Source organism: Triticum dicoccoides, unplaced genomic scaffold, assembly GCF_002162155.2.
Source record: "Triticum dicoccoides isolate Atlit2015 ecotype Zavitan unplaced genomic scaffold, WEW_v2.0 scaffold71603, whole genome shotgun sequence".
In the NCBI taxonomy this organism is placed as follows: domain Eukaryota; kingdom Viridiplantae; phylum Streptophyta; class Magnoliopsida; order Poales; family Poaceae; genus Triticum; species Triticum dicoccoides.
This window is the reverse complement of record NW_021294326.1, coordinates 118,904-128,801: the sequence shown is the minus strand read 5'-3', so window position 1 is coordinate 128,801 and position 9,898 is coordinate 118,904.

The following is a 9,898-nucleotide window of genomic DNA, read 5'->3' as shown; positions in this document are numbered from 1 at the left end:
GAACATTAGAATCATTACCAAGAAACGAAAGTACCTGGTAATTTAGTTGGCGTGCACGAGCTCTAGTAATTGGTCCAGTATGTATAGCAGCAGGGGCTGTGGGTGTAACAATTGTATTGATGTCCTCATCATCCTCCCCTTCTTGAAATGAAGTCGTCCTCGATGGAAGTTCATCTTCCTCACCCAAATAAGGCTTCAAATCTGCAATGTTAAAAGTGGGACTAACCCCAAAATCTGCAGGCAGCTCAAGTTTATATGCATTATCATTTATTTTCTCTAACACCTTAAAGGGACCATCAGCACGTGGCATTAACTTTGATTTGCGCAAATCAGGAAATCTATCCTTACGCAAATTTAACCAAACAAGATCTCCAGGTGCAAACACAACATGTTTTCTACCCTTATCTCCAGCAAGTTTATATTTAGCATTCATGCGCTCAATGTTTTCCTTAGTTAACTCATGCATTTTTAAAATCAATTCAGCATGTTGTTTAGCATCAAAATTAACCTTCTCCGAAGATGGAAGAGGCAACAAATCAATAGGTGCATGAGGTAGGAAACCATACACAACTTCAAAAGGGCACATCTTAGTAGTAGAATGCAATGAACGATTATAAGCAAATTCAATATGAGGCAAGCATTCCTCCCACATTTTCTTATTATTCTTCAAAACAGCCCTAAGCATAGTAGACAACGTTCTATTGACTACTTCAGTTTGTCCATCAATTTGGGGGGGACAAGTAGTACTAAAAAGCAGTTTAGTCCCCAACTTAGCCCATAAACATCTCCAAAAGTGGCTAAGAAATTTAGTATCACGATCTGAAACAATAGTATTTGGCACACCATGCAAGCGAATAATTTCACGAAAGAACAAATCAGCAACATTAACAGCATCATCGCTTTTATGACATGGTATAAAGTGTGCCATTTTCGAGAATCTATCCACGACAACAAATATGCTATCCCTCCCCTTCTTTGTTCGAGGTAAACCTAAAACAAAGTCCATAGATATATCCTTCCAAGGAACACTAGGTACAGGCAAAGGCATATATAAACCATGAGGATTTAGTCGTGACTTAGCTTTTTGACATGTAGTGCAGCGAGCAATAAAACGCTCAACATCCCGTCTCATCTTTGGCCAAAAGAAATGTGTAGAAAGTACATTCTCCGTCTTCTTCACGCCAAAGTGTCCCATTAATCCTCCTCCATGCGCCTCCTGCAACAACAAAAGATGAACGGAGCTAGCTGGAATGCATAGCTTGTTAGCACGAAACACAAATCCATCGTTAACAACAAACTTGTTCCACATTCTTCCTTCTTTACAATTCTGCATTACATCTTTAAAATCAGCATCATGCACATATTGATCTTTGATGGTCTCCAAACCAAATATTTGAAGTCAAGTTGTGAAAGCATAGTATAGCGACGAGACAATGCATCAGCAATAACATTTTCTTTTCCCTTCTTATGTTTAATGACATAAGGGAAAGTCTCAATGAATTCAACCCATTTAGCATGTCTACGATTCAGTTTAGCTTGACTTTTAATATGTTTCAAAGATTCATGATCAGAATGTATAACAAATTCTTTGGGCCATAAATAATGTTGCCATGTTTCTAAAGTCCGAACAAGAGCATATAATTCTTTATCATAAGTAGAATAATTCAGACTAGGCCCACTCAATTTTTCAGAAAAGTATGCAACAGGTTTGCCATCTTGTAATAACACACCTCCTAATCCAATTCCACTAGCATCACATTCAAGCTCAAAAGTCTTATTAAAATCAGGAAGTTGGAGTAAAGGAGCATGTGTCAACTTATCTTTCAATACCGTGAAGGCTTCTTCCTGTGCGGTACCCCAGAGAAAAGGCACATCTTTCTTTGTAAGCTCATTGAGAGGTGCAGCAATGGTGCTGAAATCTCTCACAAAACGCCTATAGAATCCAGCGAGGCCAAGAAAACTCCTCACTTGTGTGACCGTTTTGGGCTGCGGCCAACTCTCAATAGCTTCAATCTTGGCTTTATCAACTTCAATTCCCTGTGGAGTAACAACATAGCCAAGAAAAGATACTCGGTCGGTGCAAAAGGTGCACTTCCCAAGGTTACCAAACAAACGTGCATCACGTAGAGCAATAAAAACAGCACGTAAATGTTCCAAATGTTCTTCCAAAGATCTGCTATAAATCAATATGTCATCAAAGTAAACTACCACAAATCGTACAATGAAAGCACGTAAAACTTCGTTCATTAATCTCATGAAAGTACTAGGTGCATTAGTTAACCCAAAAGGCATGACTAACCACTCATATAATCCAAACTTAGTTTTAAATGCGGTTTTCCATTCATCTCCCAATTTCATACGAATTTGATGGTAGCCACTACGCAAATCAACTTTGGAGAATATTGTAGAGCCACACAATTCATCAAGCATATCATCTAGCCTAGGAATAGGATGACGATAACGAATAGTAATATTATTAATGCCTCTACAATCAACACACATACGTGATGTACCATCCTTTTTTGGCACTAGAATAAAAGGAACAGCACAAGGACTAAGGGATTCGCGTATATAACCTTTGTCGAGAAGCTCTTGTACTTGACGCATAATCTCCTTCGTCTCCTCTGGATTGGTACGGTATGGTGCACGGTTTGGCAGTGAAGCACCGGGAATTAAGTCAATCTGATGCTCAATCCCTCGAATAGGCGGTAATCCCGGTGGCACGTCTTGTGGAAAGACGTCAGCGAACTCCTGCAAAATGTTAGTGACAGCAGGAGGCAAAGAGGAAGGCACGTCCTCGAATGAAAATAATGCCTCTTTGCACACAAAAGCATAGCAAATAGATTTGCTGAAATCTAGCTCATCAATATCAGATTTGGTGGCAAATAAACATGCACTTTTCAATTTAATTTCAGAAGCAACACTAGATGGTTTATTATTAGGCTTCATTTGTTGCTCAAATTCTTTTGCCACAATCTGATTTTCACTCTTATTCTTCTCTTGTTTTGCTTTATTAGCTCTATTAATATCATCTTTCAAAATAGAATCAGGAGTCATAGGAAGCAAAGTAATATTTTTATCCTTATGAACAAGAGTATAGTGATTGTTTCTACCATGGTGTACAGAATTTTTATCAAATTGCCATGGTCTACCAAGTAATAAGGAACATGCTTGCATAGGTACCACATCACAATCAACATAATCAGCATATGTAGATATACTAAAATGCACACGAACAGTACGTGTTACCTTAACCTTGCCGCTGTTGTTGAACCATTGGATGTAGTAAGGATGTGGATGTGGTCTTGTGGTGAGAGAAAGCTTCTCCACCATCTCCATGCTAGCCAAGTTGTTGCAGCTCCCTCCGTCTATGATGACGCGCACAGAATGGTATGGAACAAATTGTGCCTCTGATTTTGCTCAGCTTGTGTGACCTGCACACTCAAAACACGTTGAGCAACTAAACATTCATACCTGTCAGCGTCTTCAGGAGCCATGTATTGCGTCTCATGATCAGAATCATCTCCACCATGTTCTTCACGTGTAATAAGAGCCAAAGTCTCCTCATCATAGTCACTAGCGGACTCATATCCACCATCCGCGGTAGCAATCATCACACGCGGAGATTTGCATTCTCTCGCATAATGACCTCCTCCCTTACAACGACGACAAATAATATCACTTGTGTGCCCTGTTGATGCCATGGAAGAAGAAGAACGCTGTGCAGGCCCCGCAGGTGCGCTCTTGGCAGATAATGGTGGTTGTGCCTGTTTTCTTGTATCACGGCTGGAGGTGGCACCGGATGGAGGTGCTGGTGCAGTTGAAGTAGAAGATGCACGTGGTGTCCATGACGAAGGTCGGCCTGCAGAAAAGTTAGTTCGCCCCAATGCTTGTCGATCCTGCACTTCACGTTCAGCTTTACAAGCAAGATGGAATAAACGAGTGATATTAGTATACTCCTTATAGTCTAGAATGGTCTGAATCTCTCTATTTAATCCACCCAGAAAATGTGCAAGCATAGCTTCATTCTCCTCAACAATACCACATCTAATCATGCCAGTTTGTAATTCCTGATAATATTCTTCTACAGAATTTTTTCCTTGTCTTAAACGCTGCAATTTTTGAAGCAATTCACGTTGATAATATGGTGGAACCCAACGCGTACGCATAGCAGTTTTCAAAGCAGCCCAAGTAGTTGGAATAGGATATAATCTACAATGTTCAGACCACCATACACATGCAAAACTAGTGAAAGCACAAACGGCAGCAACAACTCGTCTCTCCTCAGGATATTGTAAACATGTAAATCGTTGTTCAGTTTCTAACTCCCAAGTAAGATATATATCAGGAACATATCTACCCTCAAATGGTGGAATATTCAATTTCAGTTTAGGAATATGGACATCATCTCGTACCTGAGGTGGTGGTGCAGGCCTACCATTACGAATATATACCTGAGGTCGACCTGCTGGTGGTGGTACAGGTGGCTGCACGTAGTGTTGATTTTGATCAACCTCATCCTCATAATCTCCCACATAATCATCCTCCTCCGCATCAGCAGCAGGAGCCACAGAAGTATCAACAGCAGCACCAACAGTTTGGCCAAACGCAAGAGGAACACGGCTTGCTCGGCGGAGGTCTGCTTGGCGACGTGGAGGTAGTCGTTGTTGTTGTTGTTGGAGAGGTGCGTTAGGTGCAGCGGGTGGTGGTGGTGGAAGACGCGCGAGCAATTCATTAAACTTGTTATCGAGCTTTGTTTCGAACGTCTTCTCAAGGCCAGTGATCTTCTCCATGGCCTCTTCAAAATTGTTCAGCACATCTTGCACCTGTTCAGTCATCATTTGCTGAAACTTATCATGAAGCTCCTTGTTCGATAAATTCTCCCAGTCAATCTCGTCGGCTTGTGATTCTGGCATGGTTAGCAGCAAAAGAAACACACAAGAATATGATCCTACAGACTACGAACAAGTGGTGGTGGTGGGTGTCACAAATCCGTCAAGCAAATCTCAAATTCTTACCAGTTCTTACCCAGCAGCAGGCGGTGATCGGCAACCGTTGGAGTCAAAAACTCTCAAAGCTTGGATAGAGCGATTACCAGGGAGAGTCAAACGCACGACGTAGATGTATGTGGAGCTGGGAAGGCTTATAATATGGTAGCAAAAAGGGTCAGCAATAATCAATTCAGAGATGCAAAGTTGAATAAACGCTCAACGACGGTACTGTGCTGGTCCTAGGCTAGACTGTGCTAGAGACGCGAGCCTAGAACACCAACAAAATCACGCCACTGCACGTAAACAAGGAAAAAGCACACTCTGGAAAAAAAATTCGCTCTTTTTTTTGTGCTCTTTTTTTTGCGCTGCTTTTTTTTGCGAAAAATCACTATAATGGCGAGTGTCTCAAAACTCTTCCTAGGTCAAACTGACAGGATGGGCACGAAATTTTTTCGACCAAAATTTTTTTTTCGTTTTTTCGACTGCCCGGACCCAAAAACTGGAAACGGGTCAAAAAAAACTTCCTATAATGGCACCTGTCTCAAAACACTCAGAAACACCTAAAAATAGGATAGCCAGAAATTTTTTCGAAAAATGCGTTTTCGAAAAATTTTGGGCCTAAACGGAGGGTGGTTTCCGAACTCTTTTTTTTCTGAAACCTACTCCGACAAGGAAACACGAATCGGAATCTAGATGGATCTCGAAAACAAACCTAATATGACAAGAACTCGGATTGGTGGTGGATATATGGTAGTAGATGGCAGCGGTGGTGGTATATGACAGCGGTGGTGGTATATGGATACGGATTCGAAGCGGTGGCGGATAAGCGGCGGTGGTAGATGGCAGAGGCGATGATGATGGTGCGGCGGCGGCGTGACAACTTATGACCAGAACTCGAAACTCTAAAAGACTAGACTCTAAGACCAGCAACTAGACACGACGATGCAACCGCAAATTCAACAAAGCAAAACCCTAAAAAGATTATGCAAAGGCTCAGATTGGTTCGGATATGATGAACTAACCCTAATTTTTTTTGTGGCTTTTTCGTGGACTGTAGGTATGAAGAACAGACTCGATCTAAACTACAAAAAACTGTAAAATCTCACCGAGCAACCTGGAAATCTGATACCACTTGATAGAGGGAAAGGTGTCCCGTCTTTCGATGTGATGATGGATATCGCTTTGGTGGCAGTCGACTTTGACGATCTGACTACGAACGTGCGAGGACGTCGCGCCTTAGCAATCGCTAAACCAACTCCGAGAGGTTATTGACCACGCCGGAGCATGATCAACCTGACCACGAGGGTCTGTTTCCTGCGAGCAAACGAAGAACAAGCAAGAAACTGAGATTGCAATCTGGATATTGCGAATATAAGATGAAAGCTTTATTGATCAAGGTGGGGTTCTGTGACGCCTTTGTCTGGTCGTTGAACACAAACGAAGTACGCGAAGTTGCAGCTATGGCGAACTTTTAATCTAAACAAAACCCAAAGTCTAAACGATGCCCTAAGGGCTGTATATATGGAGGAAGAGGGGGGAGTTTCGTGGCCCTTGGTGGAGGGGTCCGAAATCAACCCTATCTCTTGTTTCCCCACACATACGGACTCTAAAAATAGCCTATACTTATGTATTTCGAAATTACATGGGCCTGGCCCAATAATAAGGTGACGCAGCACCTAAAATAGCCTCGGGACGAAATTTATGAAGTGGCATCTTGTATATTTCGTCCAAGGCTTCATGCACCCATTATGGTGGCTTCAAAGTCCTGAAATCATCACTTGTAACTCCGTTCTTGTTCCCCTTGCGCATGCCATCATCTCCATGCTTGTTCTTGCTCCAATGTTCATCCTTCTCCAAGCTAGGCCCTTCATTTGTAAGCAAAACAAATGTATCCAATTTAGGCAGCTTCATATTCTCATGAACATTAGAATCATTACCAAGAAAAGAAAGTACCTGGTAATTTAGTTGGCGTGCACGAGCTCTAGTAATTGGTCCAGTATGTATAGCAGCAGGGGCTGTGGGTGTAACAATTGTATTGATGTCCTCATCAGTAGATGCTATTGAAAAGATGCCATGTCCCAAGGACATAAAAGGTATAAGAAGTTTCCTTGGTCATGCCGGTTTTTGTAGGAGGTTCATTACGGACTTTTCTAAAATCTCTAGGCCTCTGACTAATTTATTGCAAAAAGATATTCCTTTTGTCTTTGATGATGATTGTGTAGAAGCATTTGAAATACTTAAGAAAGCTTTGATCACTTCACCTATTGTTCAGCCACCTGATTGGAATTTACCCTTTGAAATTATTTGTGATGCTAGTGATTATGTTGTAGGTGTTGTTCTAGGGCAAAGAGTTGATAAAAAATTGAATGTTATCCAGTATGCTAGTAAGACTCTTGATACTACCCAGAGAAATTATGCTACAACTGAAAAAGAATTCTTAGCAGTTGTGTTTGCATGTGATAAGTTTAGACCTTATATTGTTGATTCCAAAGTTACTATTCACACTGATCATGCTGCTATTAAATATCTTATGGAAAAGAAAGATGCTAAGCCTAGACTCATTAGATGGGTTCTCTTGCTCCAAGAGTTTGATTTGCATATTATTGATAGAAAGGGAGCTGAGAACCCTGTTGCAGACAACTTGTCTAGGTTAGAGAATGTTCTTGATGACCCATTGCCTATTGATGATAGCTTTCCTGATGAACAATTAGCGGTCGTTAATGCTTCTCGTACTGCTCCTTGGTATGCTGATTATGCTAATTATATTGTTGCTAAATTTACACCACCTAGTTTCACATACCAGCAAAAGAAAAAGTTCTTCTATGATTTAAGACATTATTTTTGGGATGACCCACACCTTTATAAAAAAGGAGTAGGTGGTGTTATTAGACGTTGTGTACCTGAGCATGAACAGGAACAGATCCTACACAAGTGTCACTCTGAATCCTATGGAGGACACCACGCTGGAGATAGAACTGCACACAAGGTATTGCAATCTGGTTTTTATTGGCCTACTCTCTTCAAAGATGCTCGTAAGTTTGTCTTATGTTGTGTTGAATGTCAAAGAATTGGTAATATTAGTAGACGTCAAGAAATGCCTATGAATTATTCTCTTGTTATTGAACCATTTGATGTTTGGGGCTTTGATTATATGGGACCTTTTCCTGCCTCTAATGGTTATACACATATTTTAGTTGCTGTTGATTACGTTACTAAGTGGGTAGAAGCTATTCCAACTAGTAGTGCTGATCATAACACTTCTATTAAAATGCTTAAGGAAGTTATTTTTTCGAGGTTTGGAGTCCCTAGATATCTTATGACTGATGGTGGTTCACATTTTATTCATGGTGCTTTCCGTAAGATGCTTGCTAAGTATGATGTTAATCATAGAATCGCATCTCCTTATCATCCGCGGTCTAGTGGTCAAGTAGAGTTGAGCAATAGAGAGATCAAATTAATTTTGCAAAAGACTGTCAATAGATCTAGAAAGAATTGGTCCAAAAAACTTGATGATGCATTATGGGCCTATAGAACTGCATACAAAAATCCTATGGGTATGTCTCCTTATAAGATGGTTTATGGAAAAGCTTGTCATTTACCTCTTGAACTTGAACATAAAGCATATTGGGCTATTAAAGAGCTCAACTATGACTTCAAACTTGTCGGTGAGAAGAGGTTATTTGATATTAGCTCACTTGATGACTGGAGAACCCAAGCCTATGAGAATGCCAAGCTATTCAAAGAAAAAGTCAAACGCTGGCATGACAAAAGGATACAAAAGCGTGAGTTTAACGTAGGTGATTATGTGTTATTATTCAACTCTCGTTTAAGATTTTTTGCAGGAAAACTTCTCTCTAAATGGGAAGGTCCTTACGTTATCGAGGAGGTCTATCGTTCTGGTGCCATAAAAATCAACAACTTCGAAGGCACAAGTCCGAGGGTGGTGAACGGTCAATGAATTAAACATTATATTTCAGGTAATCCTATCAATGTTAAAACTAATATTATTGAAACGTAACCCCGGAGGAATACATAAGGGACACTTTCCAGAACGTTCCAGACTCTGAAAAGGAATAGGTATGTGGTACGGTAAGTAAACCGACTCCAAAACAATTCTAATGGCAATTTTTATCAGTTTTGGAATATTTAAGAATTTTAGGAAGAAAGAAGTAGTCCGAGAGGGACACGAGGCCTCCACGAGGGTGGAGGGTGCGCCCACCCTTACTGGGCACGTCCCCTTGTCTCGTGGCCACCTCGTGTGCCTCCCGGCCTCTGTTTTCTTGCACGTTACGTATTTTGGTCGGTAAAAATTCATTATATAAACTCCCGAAGGTTTTGACCACTGTATCACGCAAATATCCTCTATTTTTGTTTCGAGTTGTTTCTGTTGCAGATCTAGAGCACCATGACGCCGCCCTCCTTCAACAATGAAGACAAGGATGCTTGGCTATTGAAGATAGAGCTAAAAAGAGAAGAACGGGAAGAGATCAACAAGGAGGAAGGGATCAAGAAGGCCACGGAGGTCCAAGCTCCGGCGGTGGAAGAAGAAGACATCCCTCAACCCTTACCTAACCTCTTTACTCCAACAGAGATTGAAGCTTTCAAGATGATTGAATTGGCTCGCATTCAGAATAAGTATCTCACACAGGAGAATATTTTGTTGAAGGATCATATCGCCGGACTCAAGGGCATTATCCACAAGTTGGAGGAGCTTTTACGCTCGATGTGTGATTATCCACCATCATCATCACCACCTCCATCACCTCCGAGGACATAATCACATGGGTATGGGCACTCCCCTTGGCAACTGCCAAGCTTGGGGGAGGTGCCCCGGTATCGTGTCACCATCACACTCCTATCTTTACAGTTTTATTTAGTTCGATCCTTTTAGTAGTATCTTGATCTAG